At 41.5% G+C, this 11,126-nt stretch overlaps 2 pseudogenes; one reads left to right on the forward strand and one right to left on the reverse strand.

Moving 5' to 3' along the window:
- Positions 1–715: 715 nt before the first annotated feature.
- Positions 716–1,158, reverse strand: LOC110328563 (annotated as a pseudogene).
- An 8,746-nt stretch (positions 1,159–9,904) lies between these two features.
- LOC110328416 lies at positions 9,905–10,272 on the forward strand (annotated as a pseudogene).
- Positions 10,273–11,126: the final 854 nt, after the last annotated feature.

The following is an 11,126-nucleotide window of genomic DNA, read 5'->3' on the forward strand; positions in this document are numbered from 1 at the left end:
GCACCATGCTGGCATGATTTTTTATCTACTTTATTAGGTTCTTATATCTATATCTACCCTTATCCCACTCTAATCCCTTCTAACACCCCCCCCAACACTAGGTAGGAGAGAAAGAAGGTTAGAGGGTAAGTGGACATAGACCTCTTTAGGCTACTTCCTGCTGATTATGGGTGTCAGGGCAAGTCCAATCTGTGTTGTCAGGATATCTTCAATTTCTCTTTGCTCAGGAACTCTTGTCAATCTGCAACAGCAACAACAGCAGCCTTCTCCTCCCCTCCTCCTCCTCCTCCTCCTCCTCCTCCTCCTCCACTTTTTTTCTTAAGTCAAATAATTTATTAGCACATAGAACCATCCAGAAAAATATTGCTTTGTGGTCTGTTGGGAAGGAGCAAAGGTCGTGCTTGCACTTGGTCAGTATTTTCTGTGTGCACTTCTAAATCTCAGCCCAGGGGTGTAGCCCTCATTTTCATAGCTGCAGAATATGGTATTGAATCAGGTGGGTGGGGCCGCCCTGCTACTCATTTTCAACACTGAAGCTCAAATCATTCCATGGTTTTCACTTTAATAAAACTCAAGCAGGCGGTGCGCTCTCAGCTGCCTAAATGTACCCTCTACCCACAGGAGCAGTGCCTAAGGGACCTCTGGTCCCCACTTCCCTGGTTGGAGGTGGAGGAAGGGCAGGGCAGGCAGGTCTGAGGCACAGTCTTTATCGGATTCACATCTGGAGTCCACTGGTCTTATGGACCTCTGTGAACTTCAAGATTTTCTTCTCCACATTCTTTTCTGCCTGTTTCTGATGCCTCGAGAGCTGCTGCTTCTTCTTCCAATCGTGAATCGTGGCCTTTTCCTTCCGTTTCCCCTCCAGAACAGTTGTCACTGCCTGGTACTTCCACCCAACCTCATGAGCCAGACGCCCCCAGGTAAGCTAACTTTCTGGTAGACTTCAGCCACACAACCTTGAGGGCAGCAGGAACCACCATCTGCTTTTTCTTGTCATACGGTGGAGGGATCCCATCCAACACCTTGAGGCATTCCAGGGCAGCCTGGCCTCTCTTGGTCTTGTGGGGCAGCATGCCTCGCACAGAGCGCCAAAAAATGAGGCTGGAGGAAGTGATAGGAGCTTCGAGAGGGGTTGGTATTCATCCGCTTTCGGAGAAAGGCCAGATACTTTAACTTGTTTCTGTAGAAAATTTCCAGAAATGTTGATGCCCTCATAGCGTACAACCGCCACCTTCCAGCCCAGCGGTACCTGCTTGACCGCAATGGTCATCCAATACTAGAAACTGCCCCTCCGTCTGGGAAAAGAGGAGGTCTGGGCGCAGGTCTTTTTACCCCTTGTTGCAGGGGTGGTTCCGCCTCTTCCTCCTCCTCTTCCTCTTCCTTCTCCTCCTTTCTCCTTCTTCTGAGCTCCTCCCACACCTCTCAGGGCTCTGGCATTTATATTCTCTCCAGCTCCAAGAATTACACTCTCTGCAGCTTGCAAAGATCGTGCCCCTGCTAGTCCAAGAGGCAAATCATAATCGCCTGCTGTGAGGCAGCCTCTCACTCCATACCAGGGATTCAAACAAAAAGATATTCATATAACAAAGCTGGATTTCTAAAGAAACTAAAGCTCTCATTGTAGCAACAGAGCTTAGATTTTACCTGTAGCACTACAAAACAAACAAACAAATCATGATGCACATCCATGCCTCCTCTGGTAACAAAACTTCATACCAGGTTACTTAAAGTTTAATGGCAAACATTTACTAAAGAGTTTGCAGAACGGGAGTTAAGGGGACCTTATGTTATAATGTATTCTTATTCCTTTAGTGGATGTAACAGACAAATAAAAAAACAAGAGAACACTGCAAAAATAAGGAAATTATATTTATCTCAATCATACTATTTGCAGCTGAACTGTCCCTGTGCCTTTAATTTGTACAGCAGCAGCAGAAACAGCTAATAGTTAATCTGCTCTCTAGGATGTGGAATGTCTCCCACTTAATTTCTGTTTACATAGCCTCCGGGAGATCCAGTTTTTATTACAAGCCGATGAGTAAACAACTGATAGAACCTTGGAGTGACCTCATCAAGGGAAAGAATCCAAAAGACCTCAGCAGCTCGCTTTGGTCAGAGAGCCTCCCTGGAGAGTCACAGGCATCTAGTTAAACAGAGTGTTGGTGTGCACCAGCTTGAAACAGAAAGGAAGGAAACAAGGGAGGGAGGGAGGGAGGGAGGGAAGGGAAGGGAAGGGAAGACTGTTCTAGTATAGATAGGTAGATAGATAGATGATACATACATACATACATACACACTTACATACACATTCGCGCACACACACACATATATATATATATATATATATATATATATATATATATATATATCCCATTTAGAGATTAAATCACCTTCCATATGTCGCCACACACCCCACCGTCACCCATAGCACACCCACCAGCCACATCACATGGTCTATGTGACTAAGAATCTAGGAATGGACCTCCACAACTAAATAATGGCCCTTTTTTCTATTGAATAAAATTTCCTCTAACTCACTGATTGTTGGGGAAGTATATGGGTTTTATTCAAATCTTCCATTAGCCACTTTCCTGAGTCTCCCAGACCAACTGTACTTTACGTCTTCTTCTAAGCACCACCTTGGAATTATGTACCCAAGAAATCAGACCGATGGCTTCCCTGCCCGAGAAGGTCCGTGATACACCCTTACTGTGACGCTCTATCCCCTGAGACCCCTTTCTTTCTTCTAAGTCACTCCTTGTTGCTTTTATGTGTGTGTATTTTTTCATTATGCCTGGGTAAACAAGTATTGTAATATATGGAGCAATACCCTAAATCTTTTCAGAATGTAATTCTATTTTTGAATGTAGTTTCTGACTATTGAGTAAGAGGTTGAAAGCTATTGGGCTCAAACACAGGTAGAAATTACCATATAGGCATGGCATCCAAGTCCCCAAAACTGGACTTACACACTTCAGTAAAGTTTAATAAAGTCACTGCCCTCGTTCAAAGTCTTGATATGCAGTGAACAATTCATAGGCATATATATTAAAAGGGGGTAAGTGTCGATTGGAGTGCTTTATTGGTTTCTGTGACTGTGGAAGGAAGAATTAGCCAAAAAAGAAACAATAAAAATTCTTAATTTTTCTACAAAGAAATGATAAAAGCATTAAGTATGATGATTCTGAAATCATGCCACTTCACTAGCTACAAAGAAGTGAACAAAACTATAGATGATGGGATTTTAAGCAGTTTGAAAACTATTGTTTCAGATATTTCACACCATAACAGGCTAGGCACATTTATTTTTCTTACCAGATTATCAAGAAACTAACCCTGGGCACACCATCCTGGCAACTGGCCACCCTGGACAGGGGTGGGAAAGGCAAATGTTCAACGGCTGGGAAACAGCATTGCCTAGGAAACCCCTCTCTGTTTACCCTTCTTGAGAGAATGTGTGATTGCAAGGCTCATCCCATGTCTGAGCAGGTGACAGACAGAAACCACTTCCAGAGGAGTCCCTGGGCCCCTCCCAAGAGAATGCCCTGGGCAGTCATTAGCTCATTAGGCTGCTTTGATAATTGGATGTCTGTCTAACTACCCAGAGCCACATGCTACCATGAGCAATGAAGTCTCTGGGAATTCAGCCCTTGGATTTAATAGTCGACAGAGAAAAATGGCCAAAAGGGGGCCTGGGGTGAGAAGAGGGCAAAACTATGCAGAAGAAATGGGACAGGGCTAGTGTCAGGAAAGAAAGAAAGAAAGAAAGAAAGAAAGAAAGAAAGAAAGAAAGAAAGAAAGAAAGAAAGAAAGAAAGAAAGAAAGAAAGAAAGAAAGCAAGCAAGCAAGCTTAAATTTAATACACAGTCCTTAATTAAATTTGGATTATTTAAAACTGATCCCCTTTCCTGTCACAAATTGCCTTATGAAAGATTAATAAAACACAATGCTAAAGAAGAGAGCCTGGCAAAACAAGCCAGTGAATAAGCAGAACCCTCTTGCTCCCACAGACATGGTTTGAGCCAGGGTCACCGTACAGAAAGCCTGGGAAATGTACACACTGGGTCTCAGCAGCATTGGTATTAGATTTACAGAAATGAGGGAGATGAAAGACAGGCAGGAGCCTGAATGTGAGTCTGCACTTGGATCCCATGGATGAAATCTACTATACGCTCCTTGTGAACCAATTTAAAACAAAGATTAAAGAGAAAAGATTAAGATTCCTTTGTTGTCAGAGTGGTAATGGGCCCTGAGGGAAAGATGCAGGCTAGGTGATTAGAAGCTATTTGGGGGAACTTTGTGGATGAGGGAGATCTAACATAAACTATGCAAAGGAGAGAACATAGATCTTTAGTAGGTGAATGTGGAGAGAATGGAGGCCAGGAACAGGACAATGGCCAGCGTTGATAATAGCGGTGCTGTACAGCTAAGTTTTAGGCCTGAGACGCTGCCAGTTGGTCTGGAGCAGTGGTGGCCAAAGTGTGGTCTCTCGAATGAGAGGCATCTGTAGCTCCAAGTTTGAAAAGCATGTTCTCATACCCTCCCTAAACCCATGGCTCCTGGTCTGCAGGGGTAAACCCTGTAATCAAGGCTAATTTATTATCCAGCAAATTCCCTGGGTGAACGTGAGGCTTCTTTGAGCTTCAGACAACTGGCTTGCAGGGAGTGCTGAGCAGTGAAAAGAGCCCTTCTGAGAAATCAAGCGACTCTCTGCCAGCTTCCACAGCAGAGAAACTGACCTCTGTGATTCCCCAAAGCCACTCCATCAGTAAAGCAAAGGCTATAGTCTCACAAAACTCCCAAAAAGTATGGGCTGTAGACATCTGTACTGTGTAGCACAGACAGTGCAGAAAATATTGACACCCACCACACTTTCAACAAGCTGTAAAGTTCCCACCACCAGGACTTGTTCACTAAGGAAACATCCTTAAAATGGTCATGTAACAATGACTCAAAACAAAACCTCAGCAACGGTGCCTCTGGAATCCAGTGTGGGGTCTGCTATCCAAGGCCACAGGCTGAGAAATCAGCTCTTTCAAGAGGCATGTTTAGCCATCTCTCAACGTCTGAATCTTAACACTGTGAACATCTGCAGACAAAGCTATTGTTTACATGGAGAGCATCCATACCAATCACCTTAGTGCTTAGGTGTGTGAACCCACTCAGGACGAAAGAGAGAGGAACAGGCCAAGTCAGGAGCTGATAAGGAAGTGAGACACCACGCAGTGTGCAGGCTTAGAAGTGGAGAAGGAGCTGGTATCAAAGGCAAGTTGGAACAGCTCTGGGAATGTGGGCTTGTGGCTACATGGATCTCTGCCTCTGTATGTGGAGAAGCAAAATTCTCTCCACTGGATGAAGTTATCAATAGAAGAGCAAAGTGCAAACCTGGAAAAATATCATAGAAGGTACTAGAAGTTTCTTCTACTGTTCTCTGTACCAACAGGCTACAAATGAAAATCATTGAGAATCTAGTACTACTACAATGTGACTTAAACTGCCTGCATCCCAGAAGAACTGTCTGATACAAACTAACAATGCTCGGAAACACCCTTAAACGGTGAAATGGAGCATGGGAGACAGGCCAATCCATCAAGGGTTTGCCCCACAAGCATGAGGACCTGAGATCAACCCCAAAACACACATTAAAAGAAAAAAATATCCAGGTGTGTTCACACACGCTTGTCACCTGAGCACTGGGGACAAGGAGAAGAGAGAGACTGATGTCAAATTGAGTCCTGAGCCATGCTAGAGATTCTGTCTCAACAAACAAGCTGGATAGTACCCTAGGAGCAACACCCAAGGGGACACCACAGGTACACACACACATACACACTGCCACACAAACATGCATACACAAGTGTAACAACTTCCAGCTAATGCACTCTGTACATGAGCTTTCATTTTCATTACGTATAATTTCTGCTTAACGCTTTACACTGTAGATTCTTAGAAAAGTCTTCTGTGGATACTAATTTAATAACTTATTAGTGGGCAGAAAGGGCTAAGGGAAGAGCTAGCTAGCCAAAGTGTTAAATCCACTGGAGGGGGGGAAAAAATCGAAGCTAATTCGTTTTGTAAAACTTTATAGTATGCACTCATTTTCTTTGTATGTTCATTATCTAATTGGCATGATATGTATAAAAGCTTGCTAATATTCTCTAGGTAGGTGTGCTACAAATTTAAAACCCGGACACTTTCAACTTTAGAATACTTAAAATTATATGGTGATGAAAAGGTTTGAATAAAACCTAGCTGTCTCACCCTCTCCTTTATTTTCCTTAAAGAATTATTCTTTATTATTTATTATTATTTATTATTTATTATTCTTTATTCTTTATTATTCTTAAAGAATTCCATACAATGTATTTTGATCATAGTTACCCCCCTGTCCCCCAACTTCTTCAAGACTCACCCCCACCTCTCTACCACCCAGCTTCAGGCCTTTATACTATATAAATATATGTAGGTTTTACAACGTAAGGTACATTCACTTTCTGTATGCACGCACATGTGTGAACACGCGTGCACGCGCGCGCGCGCACACACACACACACACACACACACACACACACACACGGCTGTGGGAAATATTATGTCTTCCCTCACCAATGTTGGAATCACAGGATGGAGTACAAGGACCTAGGTGCCATTATAAGTCCTGTAACATGCTCCAGGTATGACCTGACATGAGTTTTCCTCCTACTGGGCTTCAGCTCATTGGCTGCAAAGATCTAGAGAACCACGCTGCTTTATAGGGTGAGAGCTAGATGACCATTCTGTGCCTGGTGTAAACAGAGGTTGCACAGTACTCAACAGCAAAAAGAGCTGTTATTAATAGCTTTGGGATCCCAGAGTGTGTTAGCTTGTATCAGAGGCCCTAGTCATACCACCCACATGGAAAAAAGTTATTAACTCATTCAAAGTCAGCGGTTGCAAGCAAACTTCATAGCACTTGGAATACTGCTGCTATGGTTTAAATGTTTGTGTCCCTCCAACATCAGTGTCAAAACTTCGACTCAGGACAATGGGCTAACTGAGAAGAGTGTCCCTCCAACATCAGTGTCAAACCTTTAACTCAGGACAATGAGGAGAGCTGTACAATTACAACTGAATGAGGCTCAGAGAGCTACCCTCCAAGCTGCAATCCCTTTGTGCATATGAGGAAAACACCATCCTTGGCACACAAGACACCAAATCTATGGGTAGACTCAACTGAGATCTAGCAGAGCCAGAACTGTGTGAAAGAAATTTCTGCTGTTTATAAATTGCACAGTCCATGATACTTTGTCATAGTACTGGGAACAGAGGAAGTTTCTTCAATTCACCGAGAGATATGATCATCAGTAAATGGGGTAGAGCTGAAACATCAATAAAAAATACTGAAGAATTTAATCCCACTACTGGGGAGGCAGAAGCAGATGGATCTCTGAGTTCAAGACCAGCCTGTTCTTGACAAGTTCTAGGATGGCAAGGTTACACAGAGAAATATTGTCTCAAAAAAAAATTACTGAAGAAAAGTAGATGTTCTTAAGTATTTGTTGTCTTCATTTTTTTTTTTTTTATGGCCACAGTAACTGCACATATAAATCGGATGCACCAATCAGATCAGGCTAGTTTGCATTTGTCTCTCTGTGTCCTTTATGTTCAGTTTCAGCTCCTCTTTTGCAGGACTCCCTTAAGAATAAATTCTTGGGAACTCTCTATGAAACACCAGAGCATGTTGCTTCTGTATGGTCACTCTGGTACTCGTTAACTAACTGCCCTTATCTCCTCGCTCAAACCAACTCTAGTCCTCCCAGCCTCTCGTACAATGGTTCCCAAGCTTCAGGCAGCAACACTCTGGGAGTCAAAGGACCTCTTCACCGGAGTAGCATATCAGGTATCCTGCATATCGGATATTTACAATATAATCCATCATGGTAGCAAAATTACAGTTATGAAGCAGTAATAAAAAAAAATGTATAGCTGAGAGTCACCACAGCATGAGGAGATGGATTAAAGGGTCTCAGCATTAGGAAGATTGAGAACCACTGCTCTAGTACAGTACGCTACATTCTGGTCCATTTACCGTTCGCATATGAGAAGTTTTGCGTCTGTCTTCCTGTGTCTGGCTTATTTCACTTAATAGATGCTCTCTGGTTCCATTCAACGTGCTAAAAATGATAGGGTCATATTTATCCTTATGGCTAAGGAACCCAGTATGCAGATAACATAGCTACCCTAATTTTAAAGGCTCCATTCTCTACCAGTACATTTGTTATATCACAATTGCTATGGTCGGCACGGGGTAAAGCTTTCTCTTCAGAAGAGAAGTTGCAAGCAAGAAGTGTAGGTAGTTGACAGCAAGAGAAACCCTCTCATCTTCCACAAGATTTAGGCCAATGGCGGAGCACAGGAGGATATAGAGGCCTTCTCCGCATACCACAGACATCATCTGTGGCCAACCCTGCAGAGGAAAAGGTTCTTCCTCTGAGATTCACTACAGGCTAAGGTTCTTTTTGTTTAATTCCTTTTGCCATGCTCATGTGACACCACGTGTTCTGTTGGATGAGCTGAAAGCTTTCCCTGACTAAGCTCCTCCTTCACGTGAGGGAGTGTCGAGATGATGTGACCTATAATAAATTAATTATACTATGAATATATGTGCATTTTAAAAGCACATTGATAAGCAATAACACTAACCCCCACCTCCCTTTCCAAATTAGATAACAGAATTCTGTAATAGACAATTGGATATATTCATGGGTGGATTATTGAATAGATTCCTTATTGTCTTCTTATTCTCCTATAATATACTATTGGGGAAAATGGGACAAATGCAAGAGAGTGACTCAGAGAAAATATATCTAACTTAGCTACTAGCTGCTCTGGCTGGCAAAGATGGAAGCCATAGCTATAAACCATTGAACACTGTCTAATGCTATTGAAACACGTTCTGTTGTGAGAAATTGTGCAGTGTGGCTAACACAGGGTCTTTCTACTCAGGATTTACAGATGGCTACTTGAGTTGATACAGGCATGTGAAATAAACCATAAAATTGTGTTTTGATAAGAAAAATGTCATAATACATCCATTATATTTATTTAAAGTATTTTTGTCTTATGGGCAAAGTTCACTGTTAGTGTTAGCATTATGAAAATGCTATAAAACAGTATATAATCTTAGCGTGTGGAAGACAGAGATAAAAAAAAAAAAATCCCGAGAATGAGAAACCCTGCCTCAATGGAGAAGGTAGAGAGTAATTGAAGAAGACATCCAAGGTCAACTACACACACACACACACACACACACACATACCTGTACATACATGTGTGCCCACATAATTGCAAACACATGTATACACATGCATCAATACCATTCTAACACACATTACAGAAATACACATAAAAATTTTACAATAGACAAACTTAATGAAACTACAAATCCTAGAGAAAGAAATAGGAATAATTCTAAAATGTGTGAAAATGACTTAGCCTCAGTCAAAAGGAGAGAAATATACAGGCAAGCTATGTTTAGAAGTATCATATAAATCTTAGAGAAGCCAATATAAGACGGAGGGCCAGCAAGTTGACTCAGAAGGTAAGGTACTGAAGTACAAAGTTCAGTTTCTGGAACTCAAAGGGTAGAAGAGAATCAACTCCTGTCAGATGTCCTTTGACCTCCTCACATCCACTATGGCATTTACCCATATACAAAAGCATACAAAAACAAATAAAGATGTAACAAAGACTGAGATTCTGATGTAATGTCATTTTGAAAGTGCCCCACAGCATAGTAGAAAATAATGCACATACTATGATGCTATTTACCCAACAGAAGTAGAAAATATATACTAACATTTGCTTGCTAAAGTAAGATAAATATCCCTCCTTCTAGAGATCTGCTGGATCCAGATGCAGGGATATGGCTGAGCCCTTCCTCTGCCAGGCCTTAACAGCCAGCCCCTCCGAGGGCTTGTGCAAGGTGGACAAGAACTCAGGGGAGCCTGAGAACACCTATATTCTGAGACCCATTTTTCAGCAAAGGTTTAGAGCCTCTGTGGTTAGAGACTTCATCCATGCTGCGCTCAAGGTAGAACTGGCCAGCACTGAATATTCTCCAGATGAAATGCTTCAACTCACAAAGCGTCTATCAGAAATGATTCAAGATAAGCTAAAAGCACGACTGCTCTCTGCTTCTGGGATGCAGACACAGACAACTTCGCTCACGATGTTTGCATAAACGGCAGCTTATTCTGTGTTGTGGCAGCATTTTGTTGCTTCTACTATTGAATCTTTGGAAAGTGACTGTGACTTCAAGGAAACCTTGCCTTTTCTATGTAGGTCAATTTCCTGACCAAATAAAAATAAGTTGGCATTTTGGTACCTAAAATCCGTTAAGTTGTATATGTATAAATGGTTTGATTTTATTATATTGTCTGTGCCATTTCTACATTTGGAAAATATAGAGCAAAAGGAGGGGAAATTTTATTTTAATATTTCAGATGACTAGATACTTGAGTGTATTTTCTATTCATTGTTCCTTATAGGATATAAAAAAATATTTATAAAATAAATTGTGTGTTTTCTCCCCTTTAGAAAAAAGGATAAAAATCTCATAAAAATCTCATAGAAAACATTATATTCTCATTGGGAAAAAGGGGTTAGATAATTGGGAAAAACATGAGAGGGACATTTTATCACTGTACTGTTGAAAAAAGATATCCTAAGTGCTTACTTACAGGAATGATCATTAATAGTTAATCACAACTTCAATGTTAATAATAAATGCCTTATAAAATTAAAGATATTGTTTCAACATGTCTCCAAACCATCACAATTATTATTTTAAAACGTATTTTACCTTTCTTCCAGCAGCAAATTTTTTGAATACATGTAACTGTATTTCTCATCTTAAAACTATAGTCTGCAGCCAGGTGGGGTGGCACACACTTTGAATCCCAGCATTTGGAAGGCAGATACAGGTGGACTGGAAGGCATCCTGGTCTACAGAGTCCCAGGATATCCAGGGCTGCTCAGAGAAATCTTGTCTTAAAAGATAAAATCCTTATATTTTACTATGCAATTATTTACTGTTCTGTGAATGGTACACATGAGATGGCTAATGTTGGCCATGAGTCTGGACA

This window comes from Mus pahari, chromosome 10, assembly GCF_900095145.1.
Source record: "Mus pahari chromosome 10, PAHARI_EIJ_v1.1, whole genome shotgun sequence".
In the NCBI taxonomy this organism is placed as follows: Eukaryota; Metazoa; Chordata; class Mammalia; order Rodentia; family Muridae; genus Mus; species Mus pahari.